Here is a 22593-nt window from a genome sequence, read left to right on the forward strand (position 1 = left end):
GTATGTACGGTACCGTAAAATGGGGCGATTAGGGACAAATTCCAACTTTATGAGCAATTTTAAGGTAGTTGTTGATGTATATAATGCTATATCAGGATCAAAATGATTGAGTCTTGGGGGCATCTTTGTTGTCTAATTTAAAATTATGCAACTAGCATTCCAGTTTAAGCAAAAAATGCAAAAATAGGTGTAATCCCTATTTACCCGAAAATTGCGGTTAATTGGGACGAAATGAGAAATTTGCTAGGGTTGGCACTACTTTTATTTTTATATATAGTTTTAATTAATTTATTTATTTAGTTGCACCAACAAAGTGATCATCAATAAAAAAAATTGAAAAACTGACAGAAATACATGGCAGACATCACCTCAATTATAGGTGCAATCGACAGTGCAGTAACAACAATAAATATATATATATATATATATATATATATATATATTTATACATATATAGTGGGCTTTCATAAAAACGGTTTATATTTCTCCGTTCTTGGTAAGTACTTAGGGGCTGATATTTCTATCTGGGTTAGGAGATTAGGTGTGTCGGTTATTCCATGGATTAATGAGATGAATACCCCCACTCTGAACAAATATTAAATATTTTATTATGTATTACTTAGACATTTTTGTCCACCTTGAGATTTCATTGATCTTGTTACATGTCTCTGCAAAATCGACTTACTTATATTAAATTGCTTATCTATTTCAACTAAAGACTTATTCCCAATTTCGCTTCGATAAACCAGATTTTTACCAACAAATTTAAAAAATATTGTTATAACTACATAGACAACCCTACAAACCTGAACCTATTTATACTTAGGTCGTTTCCATTTCACGTATTCTCATCCCAATTGACCCCTTATTCGTTGTTATTTGTACCTAACACGTCCCCAATATCCCCAAAAACAACAGATTTTTACATGTATTTTTATTTAATCAAATACATTAAAACCAATAACGACTGAGACTTACCTTTAATATATATGCTGGTTCAAACACTAAATAACGTTTATAACTCACAGTCATCTTCTATTATTATCAAATAAATAAAAGAGAGCAAAGTTTCTAGCACTAAAATAATTTCCACCACAGGAAGTTAATTTGAAACGCATTTTTTTATAAGTTAGCAGCTATTATCATGCATATTCAGAGTTGTTTTGTGAACTTTCAACATTCTACTATTAAACTACAAAAAAATGGAAGATTTTGCAACGAATATAAAACTTATATTGAGCGTCGAAAGATTTTCCCGGTTTTTTCCCGATTCGCCTTTCAATCCCTAATCGCCCCATTTTACCGGTACCTACCTTATTGTCATAGCTCTCAAAATTCTCAATTATAAGTGTATAATCGAAGGTTATAGCTTATTGTAGTTTGTTTCAATTATTTGTAATAGTGCCTAGACTTGGCACTATTACAAATAATTGAGGTGCGACGGTGCAGTATTAAGGCCAATGCGCAATCTATTTATCGTGGTGATAAAGTCTCGGCTGGCTTCTTTCAATATAGTGTACCCGAGTCTAACAGGTAATCTTTCTTGGATATTTCCATACAACTTTCCTTTGATGTCTTGGTCCTTCTTCCACATTTCTAACCATAACTTATATATTTTTTCATTAATGCATTGCAGGAAACTCGTCATAGGAATGTCCATTGCATTTTTAACATCAGCAGCATTATTACCCTCATAAGCGGTTTTATCAACTATTTGATTGCCAGCGATACCTCGGTGAGAAGGTACCCAAAAGAAAGGAGTTTTGATATGCTTAAGATAACATTGATAAATTATTTCTTTAATATAATACAAAATGAGGCCTATAAAATCAAAGGTAGCTAAATCCAATTCTGTCAAATATTGAGGTAAACTACAAAAATTGGCCCTAAACACGTCATTACGGACCCTCCTGATCCATCGAAGTGCTCTTGCTAGGGCCAGTGTTAGAAACACTCCTGGTTGAGAAACTGAAATAACTTTGTTCGGGTAGGTATGATATTCTTTATTTTAAAGCAGATTTATAAAGAATGAGAATATTACTAATAATCTGAATTTTAAATGATAAAGCTTTGTTTATATTTGAGTACAGAGTAAAAATTAAAATTTTGAACTGAATTTGCTAGATTTATTGCATTTGTTATAACATGAAAATACTAAAGCGTGTCCAACTAACTAAACAAGATGGCGCCATAGTTAATCCATTTCACTACACTATGGCGTTTAGCTGCCTTTCATTTTATAGGCCTCAAATATAATTAGACTTAAATGAAATCTTAAAGTTAGTTAATGCTTTTATCAAACTCTGTGACTCAGAAACAATAAAAATCAAAAAATATTTACAATTGTTAATTTGGCGAATATGTAATAATGTCTGATAAACCACTTAAGCCTCTGCAGTGAATATACTACAAGTATTGTGCAGAACAAAGCTTTGAGAGAATTTTGCTTGTGGATTGTATTATTGATATAGTACCACATACATAATCACGCCCTTACCCCGCCATCAGTGTACATACATACATACGTACATAATAATTCTTATTTTCTGCTAAAAACTGCAACATATCTATATGCTATATAAGTTATTATTAATGGAATTTTGTAATTCAATTGGATGTGAAATACAGTGATAGGTGAAGGTGTAATGTAACATGGCCATGTGCACTGTTTCCTAATACCAGTAAAACTATTTTCAGCTTCCAGCCATATGTTAGATAGTGTTGGAGATTTTCCACTTAAGAAATCCTCTCTTGTTGTTAGAGGCCCAGGGGTTCTGTTAAATTTCATATACCAGTCCAGACGACTTTTAGTCATGTATTCAAATATTTTACCTAGACATGAAGATAGTGATATTGGTCTATAAGAGCTGGCAAGTTTTGAAGGTTTATCTGGTTTGAGTATTGGAATCACACATTGTGTAGTCCATTGTGCGGAATACATTTACAGTGCCAAAGTAAATTAAGAATATTAAGAAAGTTTTTATGCTGATTCATCTAAATTTTTAATAAATCTATAGGGTAAATTATCGAAACCAGGTGGTTTTCCGAGATAACAAACTCATTTTAGAATCACTCCATGTAAGAGGATCTAGTAAACATTTGGAATTTAGGCTGTCATTATTTAACTCGATAATATTGCCTAAACTACCAACATTTAAATTGCTATTATCGGACATTTTGTCTAGAAATTCAGAAACAAAACACATTTCTGTATGTTTTATTACCAGCTTTTATACCTTTGAACATTTTAAGGAGATTCCAAATCTTACTTCTGGGAGTAGTTCTATTGAAGGTTTTACATAAGTTATCCCAACCTATTCTTTTTTGTTCAGATATAGTTCTTTTTTAAGTGCATCTGTTCTTTTGTAATCTAAATAATTTTCCATAGTAGGTTCATTTCTATAAAGTTTCAAGGCATTGTAAGAGGCAATACTCTTTTTTCACAAATGTCATTCCAACAGGGAGCTGGAGGTCTGCTCTTAAACTTATTTGGTTTAGTGATTTTAGGAATTGTCATATCTTTTAAAGTCTCTAATCAGGAACAAAAATCATTATGGGTTGAAATAGGATCATGAAATTTTAGTTCTAAATCATTAAATATTGTTTTGTAAATAGTTTGATATTTTGTCCAATCTGCTTTTTTATATATAAACCTATAAATGGTGGGATTATTATTTTTTCTTATTATTATTTCAATACATATTATGTAGTGAAATCTCTGTAATTGTTGGGTAGTGATAGCTACCCATGGCATCATCATGTATAAACCACTCGCTTATTGATGCGAGGTTAGCACTTATAAAGCTAACATCAATTGGCCGTAGTTATACAGAAAGAATCCAACCCACACAGAAGTAGTTATGAGATATTTAAGTTTTAAGTTGGACCCATTTACGCAAACAAGAACCAACCCACAGCAGGTTAGTGTGCAAAATGCATAGATATTATAATAATGAATGAATACTTTTAAACCTATTTGGGATACTGTAACCTATCTAGGACTATCTGATTTATATAGTTTATGTAGTCACAGTATAAACTAAATCTTTAAAAATCCGGTTGGTTCTTTCTTGCAAAACATAATTTGTTGCTTAGTTCCTTCTTGCAAAATGGACCTAAGATTTCTTTGTTGTGATATTTCTAAAAATAAAAGTAATTCATTATAATTATGCTACTGTTTTGTCATTTATTAGATAGCGAATCATTTTCTTACATGTAACTTAAAAAAATAGTACAATGGAAGCAAGAACTTTTAAAACTAATCGTTACAATTATCGTCTTCTGCCTCAAAATCCATATGACCAGTAAAACTGTCGATATTGTCTTCTATGTTGTTACTTTTCAGGGTTTTGTTAAACCGTGTTGTGCATCTTTTGGTATAAGGTGCAGAATACTTTTTATACTTGCTTCGGCAGTACATATACTAAAATTGGAATAATATAGAGAAGATTAGCATAGCCCCTGCGCAAGGATGACACGCAAAATCGTGAAGCGTTCCACTTTTTTTTTACTGGTGGTAGTACCTCTTGTGAGTCCGCACGACTAGGCACCACCGCTCTGCCTATTTCTGCCGCGAAGCAGTAATGCGTTTCGGTGGGCTGTGAGCTCGTCCACCCATCAAAGCAATAAAAAAAAAATCTGTTAGTTTGGTCTCAGATATGGCTTTACCTGTAGGCCAAAGTAAGTCCATATCACTTTTGGATATAATAGCCCTGCTTCTGATGTTTTTCTTACTATTAACCTCCTTCAATTCATCGTCCAGATTGTTTTTGATAAAAATGCCGGTCACCGTTCTCGTCGAACCCGTCGCTTGCGACGAAGGGCTCGACGAGTAAATTAACTCTCAGACACAGCCCACTGAGTTTCTCGCCGGATCTTCTCAGTGGGTCGCGTTTCCGATCCGGTGGTAGATTCTGCGAAGCACGGCTCTTGCTAGGGTTCGTGTTAGCAACGTCATCAGGTTTGAGCCCCGTGAGCTCACCTACTAAAGTTAGGGTTACGCTGACGTGGCCCCTAGGGCTATCAGCTTAGGTTAGAAAAAAAAAAAAAAAAAAAAGAAAGGTAAAAATGGAGTACATTTTATCTTTCTTAAGCATTATTTCTTTGGTATCCAGCCAACTTATTTTCGATCCATCTTCTGCCTTCTTTCTAATTGTGATTTGTGCCTCTAAATTGCCTGACGACAAAAACTCTTCTTTGATAAGCCTGTGTATAATCATTGGTTTAATTTTTCGTAATTTTTTCATTATCTCTTATGTAGTCTTCTGGGGTATACAATCATTTATTTGAGTAATTAATATTTTCAAACTTAAATGTTCCCCGGCGACCTTCTCGGGCGTCCAGACCAACTCCACATCGGATTCCAGGATAAAACTAACATCATTCACGTCAGGCCAATAAAAAAGGCCCGCCTTCCTTCTTCTCATAAATTTAACCAGCATTTCCGAATTTTCCGTTAACTCTAAAACCTACCCAACATAAAACTTATTCGTTTTATGTCCTCTAAATCTAACGAGAAGGGAACTGTTAATTTGTTTCTCTACCATATTTTCTGCAGAAATTTGTGTTGTTTTTTCCAAATTATACTATCTGTCTGTGCTACAATATTATCTGGTTTGAAATAAAACCGTTTCGGTGTGTGTGATAATGATCAATATATATCGTGAGTTTTATCTTCAGATTTATGCAATTGCAAATTATTATTTTTTAAATCAGTGTAAGCCCGGTTATATGAGCTGAATTTTATTTCAGATAAAATAGTTACTTTTTCTCCACCCGAGTTAGATGTAGAGTCGAATTCTGGTGTTTGATTCATAATAGGTTCTGGTGAAGGTACTGGGTTTTGAAATTCGCATTCCAATCCAGATATAGTATGATTCAGAGCCTCAGCCTTCAGTTTCTTTATTAGACCTTTTTTATTCGATTTTCTTTCTTTCATTGGTTTCTTTGACATCAAGTTTTCTATTTCTTCAAAAGAAACTGATGCACTGGTTCAAAAATACTGTCATTTTTTATTTATATTTTTCCTAAGAGGATTTACAGACCGGTTAGCTTTTAGATAATACAAAAGTGCGGTGTCTTCTTTATATTTATTTCCTTCATCACATTCTGGAAGCTTCCATAAAAAAATTCAGGGTTAAAAGGGACTATCCCTGTAGCCTTAAACCCAGAAATTATATTTTCCTTGCTTGTCACGTTTATTACATCTATGAGAGATTTAAGTAATGAGTTTTATTTAACTGACTTTCTGATGGATTTTCATATTTGTAGGTAGTTAAAATCTGACGCCATTTTTTTTTAGTGGACTAAAAAATACGACATCTAAAGGTTGTCTAATGTGCGTAAAACTAGGAGGCAGAAATGTGAACCTTATATTTTTTCTTCACATAGGCGTATTATATTCACGCTAAAATTGCTAGAAAGTTTATCACCAATTACCACTTTGGGGCCTTGTAGCTTTTCTATTGTCTAGAACCAATCTTCAAAAACAGTGGAATCGAACCAGCTGGATTTAGTTCGATTATATCTGCTACCGTTTGGTCCATTTTGACACCATGACGTCCACAAATGCTCTGCTTTATAAACAGTACCTATAAGTTGCCAAGAGTATACCATCTGCTGCCGATGCTAACATAATCGATATACTTCCCTGGGTGTGATTGAGAACTCTTTCAGGATATTTTATTTCGCGCTTAAAAATGCATTTTGACGATCCGGGATTATCTGAGAAATTTGTTTCATCGTAATTTAATATATTACCTGCAGGTATGTCTTTTAAGGTATCTTTTAGATTTGGGAAATAAATAGTAAATTCATCGACAGTTTTTGCAGCGCGAACTTTTTTGATATTTTGTGCCGCTCGGGTTGTTAGTTTATCCTTATGGCGAGCCAGAAAATTACTTAACCAACATTTACCTGGCGGTTTGTTATTAAAAATGTGTTGTTTATTGTTTCCTTTCAAGTAATGAAATACAACAAAACTTAAATCTAATCGTGAGAGGGGAGCGCCAAAAGCAACTACTGCTATTAAAACATTTACTATTTGTTTTTCTTCAGAATAGGTAAGTTTTTGTTGGCCCCCTGGCTTTTTATTATGTTTATTTTTTACTTTATTTTTGATAGTTCGCCGTGATATGTGGAATCGTTTTGAGGCTTCCAGGAACGAAATTTTTCCACTTTTGACTAGGTCTGCGGCAACTTCTAGCATTTCGGTAGAATAATTTTTATGTGGACCGATGTGTTAAATTGAAATCTTCCATGTTCTAAAATAATAAAAATAAATATATGAATTTTAGGTTTGATTGCGTTGAATAATAACTGTGTATTGAAAAATAATTGTGTGTGTGTATTGTACTTTCAGTAAGGCACTGGCATAATTGGCAAAAAACAAGTTAAAAGTACAAGCGTGCGATATGTTTTGGTATAATTCGTCTAAGAAATTAAAGATTTTAATTCTGAATTAACATATTTCAGCTTCAACTTTACTTTTACATAAAGATTCGCAGAATAACCTAATATATAAAAATAATAAAACTGATTTTAAAAAATGTGGCAGCCCTAACCTCTGACTAACTGACTATATGGCAAAGTTAACATCATGATATGGTTTACACTGGATGTTGAATTTGCTAACACTAATTGCGAATTTCTTGTAGCTTGCAGCACTGCAAATCAATATGATTTAAAAAACAACCTTAGCTTAATGTAATATTAAAAATATACTTACGTAGACAAAGTTTATCCTAATTATTTTAATAAAAGTTTGGGAGCACTTGATTGTAGATCACTCACGCACGAAATATTAACTGACAAAAATGACATCGAAATGACGTTGAATGAAATAGGGTTTCCATTAATAGTTTAGTGTTGTCATTTATAAATTCAATTTTGACATAAAGACATTCTTACCCTTCAAAAAACTATATTAAAGTCATTCTAAGGTGTTTTTGGTTATGGTAAAATTAGTAACCATTTGGCAAAGACAACAGATTTTACGGTACTTAAGTATCTCTTTTCATTTTCGTGGGACTGCTATCTGGAGTTCCTTCTATAACATCTGCAGTTTAATAACAAAAAAATACTGTTGTGTAATCTGCTGCTAAAAAATACTGATGTTCACCCTCATGGATGGCATGATCGATTTATTATAAGAAAGATCTTATTCTAATTCTACAATGTCTAAGCATGTTAGTTTGAAGTCTAAATCTACAAATTTTTTATTCAAATTTTAATCTTATGAAGGGACCGCGTGATAAAAAAAAAACAAAATGCCTTCAGAACATTTCTTTAATTACAAACGTCATTCCTCATAAGGAAGTCATAACTTCCGCTCTAAAATCAATTATTACAAATTTAACGAATTTACAATAGTTTTTACTCGTAACGGAATAAAACTTTAATAAATGGAATAAAATTTTATTTAAATAGTTCCGAAGAGAGATTTTGTCGGTAACCTTTTTCCCGAAATATCTAAACCGAATGTCTAAATACGTTTTGATAACACTTTTTTATAGAGGTAATAATAATAATAATAATATCAAACACGTGCAGAATCGTACGAAAGTTTCTGCAAATAGAATATTATCAACTACATAATGCAATAGTTAGCCAACCCCAAGAAACCGTGACATTTACTTGACCGAGTCCGTAAATGTCACTAAAGTACTACCAGCACAAGCTGAGAAAGTAAAAATTAAAAAATAATAATAATAATAACAATATCTCTTTATTTAACACCACATATACAGAGTAAGCTTAAAAAACAAATAATAGACGGTGACATAAATAGGCGGCCTTATCGCTGAAAGCGATCCTTCCAGGCAACCTTGCAGGGAGAGGAATAAGCAAGCTAGCACGGACAGTGCTATATCTTAAGAAACTTACATAAAATAAATACAATATAAGATAGACTTACTTAGGTAGTTATGATTAGTGTCATGATCAATTCTAGGGTCAGCAGACTAAAGCACATAAGTCAAAAAACTCGACTTTACAGGAATTAAAAAAAACTATTTAGAACCTTATACATTAACAAACTTAATAATGTTTATTTGAATTATATAAGTCTATAACACTAACTTATTATTAAAATTAAATATTTTAAAGTAAATGTGATTATTTAATAATTAGATGACTTAAGTTATAAGGAACACAATAATAGTATGAGTTAAGTGAAAAAGATCAACAATTAAGATATATATTATAATAATATAAGTCATAAATATAAATATAAATATCAATTCAATGTTTAATTAAAATTCTTCTTCTTCATCGAGTTCTAAAATATCTGGATCAGTATTTCGTAAAGTTTCCAACGTGGGAAGACTTATGTAAAATTCATGGAAAATATCTAGTATTAAAGGGAGCAGCGGAATTAAATCATTTTTTTTCTCGATGGATATGGGTAATGGCTGTATAGATATTATATCATCAGTTTGAGAACCTCCTATGGATGATCTCCTTTTCATAGCAACTGTCTTTATAAAATTGACACTTTCATCTAACGGTTTCATTAAACGTCCTCGGCAGACAGGTTCACGTTTACCCTGCACAGTAAAAAAGTATTTTTATGTCTTCATTCTAAGCTTTTGCTTTTCAGGTTCAATAGCTCGTATTCTTTGCTTAGATTTATCTTGAATTTCCATTAAAGACGCCAAGTATGCAGATCTTTTTACATATGACCCCATTTGCCAATATTCTGTAAATATGGCATGCCTATCAGCTAATGGTTTACGTTCTTTACATTTCATTCTGCAAACAGGTAACTCTTTCAAATTCAAAATCATTTATTTGAACTTAGATGTCAGTATAACACACTTGTTGAATGTCAAAATATAAATAACAATGTAAACTCTACCACCGGCTCCAAAAAAAGCCACAGTCTTGAGAAGAACCGGCGAAACAAACTCAGCAGCCTTTTTTTTTTGTTTTTTCTCAAATTTTTTTTTCATAGTGCGATCTGATATACATTTTCCTTTTAAAGTTTTGTATGCCTGTCCTAAGTTACGTTTTATTTTTTCTCTTTTTATAGTACGCAATACTCTTTTTTGGAGACACATTAGGATTCATTGAAATTTCATCACAAGTACTTGAACTTGATGTGATTGGAAGTCTCGGTAATTCATAACATGGATCTCGTACAAAATCATCACTAGAGAAGTCAAATACAGAATAGTATGTTAAACTACTGACTTGACCTGATGATGTTGACGGTATAGGATCGTCTACTACTAGGTTCTCTGTGTTCAAAATCGACTGTTGACTTACATTTTCTAAAAAAGGACAAGACAATTATCTATTTATAATGATATAATATTGATATAATTACGTAATTTGCAAATCATAATTTAGAAGGTATGTGAAAATATACCTTCATTGCTTTCCAGATGAGTGGATAACGTCATTTCAACTAATTTCTTGCCTCTTTGAATATTCATCTTAAATAATTAAAATACTTAAGCTACTACTGTGCACAATCGACAACATTAGTAAATTAAAACCACTTACCGAAGTATTGTTTACGTTATAAATATTTTTAAGTAACCACTTTCTCTAAAGAAATGTTACATTTTGATGTTCTTTATAACATAAGTCAAACTTCTTACGTTAATAACTTTGTACTTATGGTGTTCCTTAGAACATAAGTCCAGTTATGTTTTTTAGTTCGTTTGATTATATTAGGATTTGATAAGGTTGATACAGAACGCCGCTTGAATACGCCATGAAATACTTGACTTTGATTTATGTGCTTTAGTCAGATTGTGTGTTGAGCAAAATGTAAACCGATGATGTAATAAAAAATAAATTGAAATTTTTGACTTATGTGCTTTAGTCTGCCGACCCTAGAATTAATTCCGACCGAAAAATGGTGTCCGATTTTTTGGAGTAGTGCTCCATAATGAATTGAAATATATATAGGATACATAATAGTTTTGGGGCATCGACTTATTCAAGTTAGGTTTAATGATCTTTTCTGTCTTTTTCGTTATATCTTCCACATCTTTCGATGGGTATTTCAGTCCACCTCTTGTTTTAAAATGAATCAGCGTTTTCAAATTGCTGTTCGGATCTCCAAACAATAACGAAGCACACGTCTGACATTTTATATTGCGGGATAGTTTTCTCGATACAAATTCTGCGATGTAAGTGACAACTGAGTCAGCATATACGGAAAGAGCGCTATTTAAGCAATTTATGTATTCCTCGTATAAGGTGCTGTCATCTTCTGGATCTTCAACCAAATTTTTTTTTTCGGTTAAATCGTTCAAGGTTTTTTGTGGGCTAGTGCTAGTGCAATTTAAAATTTTAACTTGCTCCAAGGCAACGCAGTTGCCGAGCCCTTCGTCGCGAATTTCGGCTCGAATAAGAAGCCTTTTGAAGGCAGCATTAAATTGAACGGCATTTGGATTATTGTTAGACACTCCTCGAGCTCTTATAGCCAAAAAAAAAAATAGCTCGACTTGATCCTGGGCGATCTTGTACAGTGGCAAATATTTTAATATTTTTGTGTTTTCGACAAGATGTCGATAAAAAGCTAATGCGCTTTTCATATCAATGATTAGCCCCACAAAGCTAGTCTTTCTCTTCGACTTAATTACTAACTACCCTGACGGCAGCCTCAGCCGCGTATATAGCCAATTGCCCCTTCAAACAGCCTTTCGATAAGGCCGATGCTTTGGGGACACATGGCTTTTTTTAATCCAGGCGGGCGAACTGAGTGACTGTTCACATGAACACATCGTTAAGAAGTTTTATAAAACTTAACGGGGTAGCATGATAAAATAAGAAATTTTATATAAGCAATCATATTAAATCGATATCAATGTCCATAAATAATGTACAATCCCAGCTAATAAATTAACATTATTTAAGCGTAAAAATATAGTTAAATAAGTCAAATCCATTCATGACCTGCACATAAGAACCTTGCTAATTATAATGTAAATCTTTCTTTATTTTCCCGGTAACAATAACCAATATTATGAATGTTATTTATAACGTACTTGTGTATGGTTAAAGATTTTCTTATGCCGCACCCTACTACACTACACACTGGTATATTTGCGATGTAATTATTTACATTTGGCTTCAATTATTTTAAATCACAAACAAAGTATTGAAAGATAATAAGTTATGGTATAATATGGTAACAGCACCCTCACTATTTGACATCGCATGTATGTTTTAAATTCCAGAATTTCCTGTAAAAGGTTCTCTGCCAATCGAGATAATATTTTCTACCCATTGTCCATTTTATGTATGTTGCTGAATTTGGTCTGGATTATGGATGGAACATTTATTGAATCACGCGCAATTTCACACTCGAATACACACAGAGTTCGATGCTCTGTTTCGACTACATCATTATTTCCAACAAAGAAAGAAACGGACGGCTCTGTTACCGGTGATTGTTCTGAATGCCGAGGAGATGTTATCCTCGATACTTCTCTTTCAATATCACTTAAAGTTTCGCCTTCGTTCTCTTCTTCGTCTGTTTCCTCACTCTCTACAGGTTTTTATAATTCACCACTTCCATCACTAAAATCCTCCTCCCCTTCACTTTCCTCTAATAGCCGCTGAATATCTTCAGATGTAAATTTCGACCCAGAACCCATGTTCTAGGACGTTGTATGTAGTTGAATTAAATTGAAACAATCGCAGATTTTATATTTTTAAGACAACTAGCAAGTAGGTATCAGTAGGTATTAACAGTTTGGCGGTTTTTCGTCACAAAATATAAATATGTCAATCAAATGACATAAATTACTTTTGATTTTGTTTTGGCGCAGATAAGAAGCAAACAAATTTACTGTCAAAATATATTATAATGGACAATAAATTAGTCATACCATAGATATATGATATACGGGACGCATGGAATTAAAAATGAAACGTCACGCTCGTGTATCTTAAGTGATGTATTTGTTTTACTATTTTTCGTAGTCCAAATGTATATGGTTACCTTCAAAATTAATAAATAATGTACAAAAACAGTAAACATAACTATAATTCGAAAAAACAAAACAAAAGTGTTATATGGAAAATTCACAATTGTATGGGGACAGGAAACCTGTTTAAGTTTTTAATAATTGGCTAAAGTGTTCCACTAGTGACAGTGTTGTATCTCTTTTGTTAGTCGGTAAAAAGGGACAATTTTTTTGTAAGATAGAATGTGTGATTTGAGCACCATCTGTGTACTTAACTAGATTTCACTCAAATTGTGAGTTGGTTCTTGTTTGCATAAATGGGTCCAGTTCAGATCATATTTCGCCATTGATTCTCCACTTCAACTTTGAGGGGTTGGTTTTAACTAAAGGATAAACATATAAATTTTAATTTTATTAATCTCTAGTTCGATATCATGACATAATTTTCTAGATATTAGCAAATATATGACGATGGATCCTTTTCATTAAAGTAATATTTCAAAAGCCCAGGTTGATAAACATATTTAACCATAAGGATCCAATTTTCAAAATAGAATAAAAACACTAAATATTTAAAAGAGATGGCTGATTTTTATGTTTTAGAAAATAAAAGACGTTTTGTACATAACATATCTTTAATCTTAAATCACTACTACTATAATTGTTAGCTTAGTAAGTATTACAAACAGAAATGAACATTTTGAATAGACACATAAAAAGAATAAACAATACTTAATATCAATCTAACAATCAGTCTTTAAAATAAGTATAGACTATATAATCTTTGACATAAAATTAATCATCATTCTCATAATCAATGGAAAAATCAACAACACCGTCACCAAAACCATCAACATCGTCCATAATATTTTCATTTCCTCTAAGTGATTTATAAAAAGGTAAGCAATCCTTTGGTATTAAATCACACATTGATTTAAGATAATCTAATTTAGCCTGCGGAATCTCTTTGCTCTTTGGCCATAAGCCTTAACTTGGCAGATTTTTTTCTTTAATATCAAAATAATATTCACACCACTTAAAGCTTATGATAACCAAAGGATGTCCAGAAAAAAACAAAAAAAAAATCTCATGAGGGTAGTTAAAAAAACCACGTGTATATTGTAGGATACATTGCCAAGACCATTAATAGATACGTTACCTACGCCAACAATGTATCTCTATAGATACATTGCCAGATTAACTATGATTTGATTACAAAATAATTTATATGAAAATAATAATAATTAAACCGTCTTTTTAATCCACCATTTATTTAAGTGACAAAAATATAACTTTCATCAGAAAAAAATAAAGCAAAATTAGTTTAATTTTTGAAATTTATATTGTGGAAATTAAAAAACAGCTCCTATCCGGTAATGGGTAAAGCCTCATACCACATGTTATGTACATAATAGTAGTTTCAACCTTTGGTGCATAACTTGCATCGTCCTTTGGATCCAAATGTAGGGAAATAATTTTACCCATTATATTTCGTGTCTGCAGTTGGCCTTACTACAGGGTGCTTTTACAATTTTTTACGTTGGTACAGAATCAGAGTTTTTAAATGGATACTGTCTCCCAGAATATAATAGCCCTTGTGTGATATTATGATGTCGGACCTTCTTCAAGCTCAGTCGCTTTACATTATTCACGGCAATTTGTCTGCGATATAAAATCCAGCTATTGTTAACACACAGTCACAAATTTGAGAAAATATGCGTAAGTACCATCGGTGGCTTTTCATTTCAGTTCTATAGAAAGCTATGCTGGTACGCTCTGTTGGTACATATCTACAAGGTCTACCCCGTCCATATGCGCATTGTAGTGCTTTATTGTATTGGGACAGTGAACAGCAGTTCTCTGTTTTAAATCCTCTGTACTCCAACAGTCGTTTTCGAGACATAGCTGCTTGCTGCAGTGACCGCTTTATTGTCATGCTATTTCACAATACACAGTTTGTTTTTATTGCATAGAACTCGTGAATGAGATCCTCGGCCTTTTTTATTAAGAGCTTTTTTTGATAAAAGTTTCTGCTCTGCACCACGAAGTCGATTCGATTTTATTGTGCCTAAAGAGAATATTCCCATATCTCCTCTGGTGAAAATGTGTAATATCTTAAGGTGTCTTCACTACCATATATGACAAAATCGTAAATGAAGCCGGAAACTCCCGCTCTAACAAATATTTTGTACCCCCAATTGCGAGGATTATTCTTTATGTATCTACTGTTTCCGACTACCGGCTTTTCTGTACTCATATGGCACCCTCATTTCATCAATACTAAATCTGGTTTCATAAGGAACTTTCAAAAAATTTGCACGTACTTTTTCAATCAGGGGCCTAACTTTAAAATATCGATCACCGTGATCAAGCTAATTGTCGTTAAATTGAATGTACCGTATTATCTGCTGAAAGTTTTTGAGTGTCGTTACATCAGCTATTTGTGCAAATCTAAATTAGCTAGGCTTCTCATTGGGCTTTGTGCGTCTGGTTGGTGAGCCAGTATTAAGTAAACACAAATTATGTAAATCTAATATTTCAACTAAACGTACACCATTGGTGTCAGTAGTGTCACAACCAAATATTTGGTGATGAGAGTTAAAGTCACCTAATAGTGGAAATGGACGACTAAGTGAAGAGCGTAAATTATTAACGCTATTGAGAATAACAAGAGGAACGAGCGAGATAAATGGAAACTATAGAAATATTATCAATTTTGATGCCGACAATATTAATGGCATCATTAGACATTAATGAAGAAAACGATATTTCAGAAAAAATAATTGAGTTCCTGACAAGTAATGCTACGCCACCATGGCCATCGCATTTATCATCACGTAAGCAGGTATATCAGGGGATCCTAAATAGGTATCTTGGCTTCAACCACGTCTCAGATAACGCGACAACAACAGGAGAATGTTTATTTCTCAAATATATTAAATTAAGTTTCTTTGGAACAACACTACTGCATTTCCATTGAATTATCTTGCAATCCATTACTTTTAATAACATTGATTTTACTTTTTCATTAATAGAGGCAATGTGGGACGGTTTCAGTAAGTTTGAGTTTATTAAAGTAGTTAATACGAGGGCGGCACTGAAAATTTCGGAAATTAATGAAGTGACACAACATTACTATTTAAAAATGTATTTATTGTATTTCGAAGTATTCTCCGCGAAATTTGACACATTTTTCCATACGATGGAACCAATCATTGAAGCAACCATTCCATTCGGAAGTTGGGGTCTCCAAAATGGCCGTTTTGTAGGCGTCCACAGCTTCTTAAGGTGATGAAAATCTCTGTCCACGCAATTTATTCTTTATTTTAGGGAAAGTATAGAAATCATTAGGGCTTAGGTCGGGGCTGTACGGCGGATGATCTAATAATTCTATGTTTTCTTGCTCTAAAAACTCTTTTGTTCTGTGCGCGGTGTGAGAACTCGCATTGTCGTGATGGAGGATGATGCGGCGGTTGCAGTTTTCTTCACGGAGTTCAGAAACGACCTGTGGCAAACAAATGCTAGCATACCATTCTGCATTAACCGTTCTTTGTCCCTCAAGAGGAATAGTCGTAACATGGCCGGTTTTGGAGACAAACGTGGCCACCTTTTTTTTTGCAACACTCCGTGAACGAACAATTTTTGTTGGCTTTAACTCATTTTCGAACACCCAAACTCGTGACTGGTTTTTTGTTTCGGGTTCGTACGCGTATATCCAGGATTCGTCACCTGATACAATGTTGTTTACAGCATTTGAGGATCCTGCGTGGAATCTTTCGAGAGTTCTGACGCACCAAGTAACGCGAGCCGCTTTTTGCTCTTCACAGAGCGAATGCGGTATCCATCGGGAAAACAACTTTTTTACACCTAATTGTTCATGCGAGATTATTTGTATTTGACTCATACCAATGTCTAAAGTTGCCTGAATTTCGCGGTATGTCACATGTCGATCTTCCTCAATCAGCTTACGCACAGCATCAACGTTTTCTTGGGTGACTGCAGTTTTTGGACGACCTTGACGGGGATCATCACTGAGCTTGACACGTCCACGTTGAAACTCAGCAAACCAGCGATAAATTGTGGTTTTGGATGGGGCTTCATCACCAAATGCAGAAATCATCCGGTCAACACACTGTTTTTGTGTTAAACCACTTCGAAAGTCATAATAAATCATCGCTCTTGAATTTTCTCGAGTCAATTCCATTTTCTCAACGACTAAACAAGTTTGACAAAACCTCGTGACAAGACCGAGAATCTTTTTTTAAATAAATAAATGGTATTCGATTTTTAATACCAAGGAGTTTTCAATTAAAAAGATTTTAATATGACAGGAACAGTGGAAATATTCCATTCCCGATACTTTTAGTGCAGCCTAGTAAAGCCAGTATCATTTCTAAAAACTCAGACTTTTCTTCCCCTTTACTTTTGTCAACCAGAGCACAGTCATTTTTAGGCTCTGGAACTTGGAAGTCTTTTAATAAATTATTATGAGCAACACGATCACAATCACGTCGATGTTTAGGAGGAGGGAGAGGTTTTAAGAATACTGTCTTTTTATATGAGAAATTAGTAGAATTATTACGAGATACAGACTTAACTGCGGGAGCATATGCAGGTTTTGTTACTTCCGGAATTGTTGAACTTGATGCATCTGCATATGAAGGCTTAACAGAAGGAAAACATTTACTAGCTTCTGCATAAGACATGCAGCTCTGAGCCATTTTAACTTCGATTTTTGTCTGTCTCACAAACTCTGGACATGACTTGTCTATCGCTGAATGGAAACCTTCAACTTCACACATTACGCAGTACAGAGGATCTTCATCTGACCTGTCACATGACACACCTGCATGTTGACCTCCACAGTAATATTCGTTGGTAAGATATTGGAGTCTTAGAACGACATTGTAAAGGGTATTCCAATAAGGACTTTTCAAAATAAAATAAAAATCATTTGAGATATTTCGAAAACTTTACTATCGGGTTGTAATACATTCATAACATTTATGAATGGAACTCGACTTCGCACATATGGCCACCACGGGCACGTTTGCAGCGGTTGATTCGATGGACCCAATTTTCTATGACTCGGCCACACATTTCGGCCGAAACGGCTGCTATTTCGCGTTCAATGTTAGCTTTGGGCTCTTCCAACGTCGTCGGCTTATTAGCATAGACTTGTAGGTATTTTCATTTTAAATTTGCTTTTTAGAAGGTGCGATTTTTGTGACGCCGAGTGTATAACGCGAAAAGGCTTTTCCCCCAACCTATTAACATCATAAACATTTTCTTCTTGAAAACCTTTTGCTACGAGTCTAGCCTTTTTTGTTCCATCTGTTTTACTTTGAATATCCAATTAGTATTAATTGCTTTTTGACCAATTGGCAGTTCAGCTGATTCCCATGTCTTTAATTTCTCCAGTGCTTCTATTTCTTTTATCTATAGCTTGCTTCCATACTTCGTTTTTAATAGCTACATTGTAACATAATAGATCTTGTTCAAGTATGGTGTTCAAGCAATATGCCATATTGTTTTCTTGTGCATCTTCATAAAAAGCTTCCTGTACATAATCTTGTAGATAAGTTGGCTTCTTCTTAGTTCTGTTTGTTTTAGTATTTATATTTTCCTTATTCCTTACATTTGTTTCATTCATCTGCTGAAACAAATCTTTCGGTTGCTTTTTCTTCTTTATCCATTGCATAGTCTTGTTGCCCTATTGGTTTCTTAGATATTCTTCTTCCTCTTTTCCTGTTTCTTGACTTTCTATCGCTACTTCTATTTCTGTCTCGTCTTCAAAATCCTTTTCTATACATTTGTCTTTATGTTGATTTCTCTTCATCTTTTCTTCCTATAATTTTCTCACATGTTTTCTTTTTCCTTCTTTACTCTCGTACCTTTTAGTTACTTCTCTTCTTTCATGTTCTATTTGTCTAACCTTTTCTTCATTCGTCGTATGCGATTATTCATTCTCCGAGTTTTCAGCATCATTGTGATCTTCGTGTCCTGGTAAGTATGTATTTTTCTCATATTGCTGTTTTCGCTCATAAAAAATATCATTTCTTCCTATGACAACTGATCCGGTTTCTTCATCATAAAGTTTATATCCTCCAATGCTATATCCAATCATAATTATCTTCTTACCTCTATTATGCAGTTTTTTCCTTAACTCTTTCGGTATGTGATTATATGCTGTAGAGCCAAAAACGCGTAAGTTTGATACATCAGGTTTCCTATTCTCCCACAACTCACTAGGTGTCTTCTGTTCTCTTCCTGAAATTGGACTTGGGTTAGTTACATATGCTGAGAACAAGACTGCTTCACCCCAAAATGTTTTTTTCCATTCCAGAATTAATTAGTATAGTCATGGCTTTGTCTATAAGTGTCCTGTTCATTCGCTCCGCTACTCCATTCATCTCTGGATTATAAGCCACAGTATGTTACATGACTATGCCATTCTTAATGCAAAATTGTTTAAAATCATTTGAGAGATATTCACGCCCATTATCCATTCTTAGTTTATAAAGATTAATGTTAAAATTATTTGTAACCAAGTAATAATAGTGTTGAAATTTATCAAAAATCTCAGATTTATTTTTCATCAAGTAAATTATTGTAAAATGTGTGAAGTCATCAATGAATGTTACAAAATAGTTCTTACCATCATATGGAGATATTGGACCACATACATCAGTGTGTACAAGTTTCAAAGGTCTTCTAGTTCTATAGTCTATTTTGTTAAATGGCTGTCTACAATTTTTACCCAATACACAAGATTCACACAGATCATTTTGAAATGTTTAATTTTTTAAACATGTTAATCCATCAACCATATTTTCCTTAACTAATACATTTAAATTTGTATTACCCAAATGACCAACCTCCTATGGTCGGAATGTGCGTGGGTTCGTCGGGGCCGACCACAGAGTAGTCGCCCCTATCGGCATCTTCTAACAGCCGCCTGCCCACTGCTGAGTTGAGTCGGGAGCCCCACGCGACGTGCTTCGCGTTGAGGTCCCCGACCAGCAGAGCTGGGCGGCTGTCGCAATTCAGGACCCGTCTTATGTCCCCGGGGTGGAAATCAGGCCCCGGGGGTCTATACGCGGCATAAACCCGCATATCTCCCCCCGAGGTGTGGATCCTCACACCGATCGACCTTGTCGATGTGAAGGCCAGCAAATCCAACTGATCATGCACCACGTCTCGCCTGACGAGCGCCGCAGTGCCCCTGAACGGCGTCCCGGCAGGACTCACCTCGTCACGTCGGTACATGAAGTAGTTTGGAATCCTGAACACATCCCGAGGACGTAGCTTGGTCTCGCCCAGGAGCACAACCTCAGGGTTGTACTCCCGGGCGAGGACCAAGAGATCGTTCTTGCGGGTTTTTACCCCGCCGGGGTTCCAATAAATGATGCGCAGTTCCTGGCTAGCCATTGAACTGCGCAATCATTCGGTAGAACCCCGACGAGAGAGCCCCGAACGGGCTGGCTCCCGAGGCGATCTCGCGGATCACTCCGGAGACCACCTCGGACAGTTTTTCCCAGAGCGCGAGGAGCCATGCAGCGAAGCCGACAGGTTGTGAGGCCTGCCGACCGCTGCGCTGCTCGCGCTGAGGGCGGGGAGGAAGAGGGGGCAGAGTATTGCCCAACGTTTCAGATTGGGCTTGAGGCATGGTTTGACCCTCCAGCTGTGGAGGGTTGGTGTCGGCATTTACATTGGCTTCCATAGCCTCTTGCGCCGGTTGGTCGACTTCCATATTTCTGGCAGTTTCCTCTCTCGCCAATTTCTTTTTTTGCTTTTTCCTCTCCTTTTTTTTGTTCTTATTTTTGTTCCTCGAGGACTTGGGGGCTGGGCCAGCTGTCTGGCGAGTGTCGTGGGCTGTGTTGACAGCTACAAATGGGGCTCGGCCACGAGGAGTAGGGGTGGGCTTTTTGGTCTGACGCGGCGGGTTGGCCTGCGCCATCAGCGTGGCCGCTGACAGCCCAGCCTCCACTACCGAGACAGACGGATAGGTACTAGGAGGGGGAGGGGCTGGGGTTTGGGAGGATTTCCCTTTCCCCTTCCCCTTCCCCTTGGGAATGGGTGCAGACACGACAGGAGCAGCTGGAGCTGAGACATTCCTGGGCCGTGGCACCGGTGGAACAGGAGGGGGGATGGTTACTCCCATCATCCTGGCCCTCTTGCGGTAGATCACACACCGCCGATCGGTGGCGGCGTGGTCCTTCCCGCAATTAGCGCAGGATAATGGGCCATCCCTTGGCCTCGGGCAGTCCGCCACAATGTGCTCGCCGGCACATCGAATGCAGCGGACCGCACGGTGACAGTTCGTGGACGCGTGCCCGAAGGCCTGGCAGCGGTGACACTGCGCAGGTCCCCGGGTTGGACGCCATCCCTCGACCGTCACCCCCGGCAAGTATAACAGTTCGTTAACTGAATACAGCCGGGCGAGGTCGCCCTTGGAGAGGTGGTCCAGAGCCACGAAAAATACGCAGCCCTGTCTCCCCCTCTTGGCCTGGATGCACCGGGCATAACGGGCAGGAAAGCCCAGCTCCTTGAGGGCGTTTGTTACCTCTGCCGCATCGGTGTCGGCAGGGAGACCCCGTACAGCTACCTTCGAGGGTATCTCCTCCGCCAACGCAAAACAATACCATTTAATGGTTTTGTCTGCGGCGGAGGCCCTCGAGAGATAGTCCTGGATCACCCTGTACTCCTCCGCCGATGACGGCAGGAAGCGGAAACCGGTGCCGTGGGGTCTGGCAGAAGGAGCCCTACCGAGGCGCTCCCTAATGGCCGCCATGTGGCGAGACCAGTTCGGGAGAGCCTCCACCATGATAGGTGGATGACGGCGGAGCTCCTCCTGAGCCCGACCCCTCGGCCTCGGGGGTGGAGGAACTTGTGATTGGGCAGGTCTGGGGCGTGTACCTACTGGAGGTTTGGATGCGGCAACGGTCGCGTAGGACGTTGAGGGAATGGGTTGAGGAAGGTTGGGAAACTGTTGGGCTTTGGTGGACTCGAGGTCCATATACCTGGTGGAATCCAGGTTACCCACCGTGCCGCTTAGGGCGGGGGCACCACGAGTTTGATCCACCGGGATAGGGGATATGGTAGGGGAAGGGGATCGAGGGGGGGATCTGAGTGGGCGTGGGGCTACCCCTGTCCTGGCGGGGGCCCTCGGCTTGGGAACGGGTTTGGCTAATGGGATGGGACTCCCAGTAGGGGATGCAGATCTAGATGAGGATGGAGTAGTAGTGTTGGAGGAGGAGGGGGGGGAGGACGTGGCCTCGCTATCCTCTCCCTCTGATTTAGAGGAAGGTCCTAGTCTGGGTCGCTTATCATGGTCCTCAGATGAACCACGGTCAGACTCGGACCTGGCCTTCTTCCTCGGCCGAGGTGGCCCAGGGCAGTCGGTCGACAGGGGAACGAGACCTTCCCCCGGACCGATCCCCGGGGACACCCGGGCCGAGACCGGAGGCCTGGCCGAATTGTCCTTACCGGGGTCCATCGGGACCGGTCGCGTTTGTGGAATGGGGCGACGGGCGAATTATTCGTCCATTGCCCGACGTCCCTGTCGGGACGGGCCGTGTGTGCTGATGATGGGGGGAGAAGCCCCACCAGACATGATTTGGCTGTCTTAGTCAGTATGCGGACATTAGTACCCTCACTGGGAGGT

The 22593-nt window shown here is 36.8% G+C and overlaps 2 long non-coding RNA genes and 1 other non-coding gene across 3 annotated transcripts; 2 read left to right on the forward strand and 1 right to left on the reverse strand.

Annotated features, from left to right (window-relative positions):
- Window positions 1-1100: 1100 nt before the first annotated feature.
- LOC101745408 (uncharacterized) lies at window positions 1101-4169 on the forward strand. Its single transcript, XR_210120.5, has 2 exons — window positions 1101-1533; window positions 1637-4169. It is a non-coding gene; the product is annotated as an uncharacterized LOC101745408 (long non-coding RNA).
- LOC134201282 (uncharacterized) lies at window positions 3669-7980 on the reverse strand. The gene is made up of 2 exons (XR_009976506.1): window positions 7727-7980; window positions 3669-7262 (listed from the first exon to the last, which is right to left on the reverse strand). It is a non-coding gene; the product is annotated as an uncharacterized LOC134201282 (long non-coding RNA).
- LOC119630529 (U6 spliceosomal RNA) lies at window positions 4400-4506 on the forward strand. Its single transcript, XR_005246274.2, has one exon. It is a non-coding gene; the product is annotated as a U6 spliceosomal RNA (small nuclear RNA).
- Window positions 7981-22593: the final 14613 nt, after the last annotated feature.

This window comes from Bombyx mori, chromosome 24, assembly GCF_030269925.1.
Source record: "Bombyx mori chromosome 24, ASM3026992v2".
Lineage (NCBI taxonomy): Eukaryota > Metazoa > Arthropoda > Insecta > Lepidoptera > Bombycidae > Bombyx > Bombyx mori.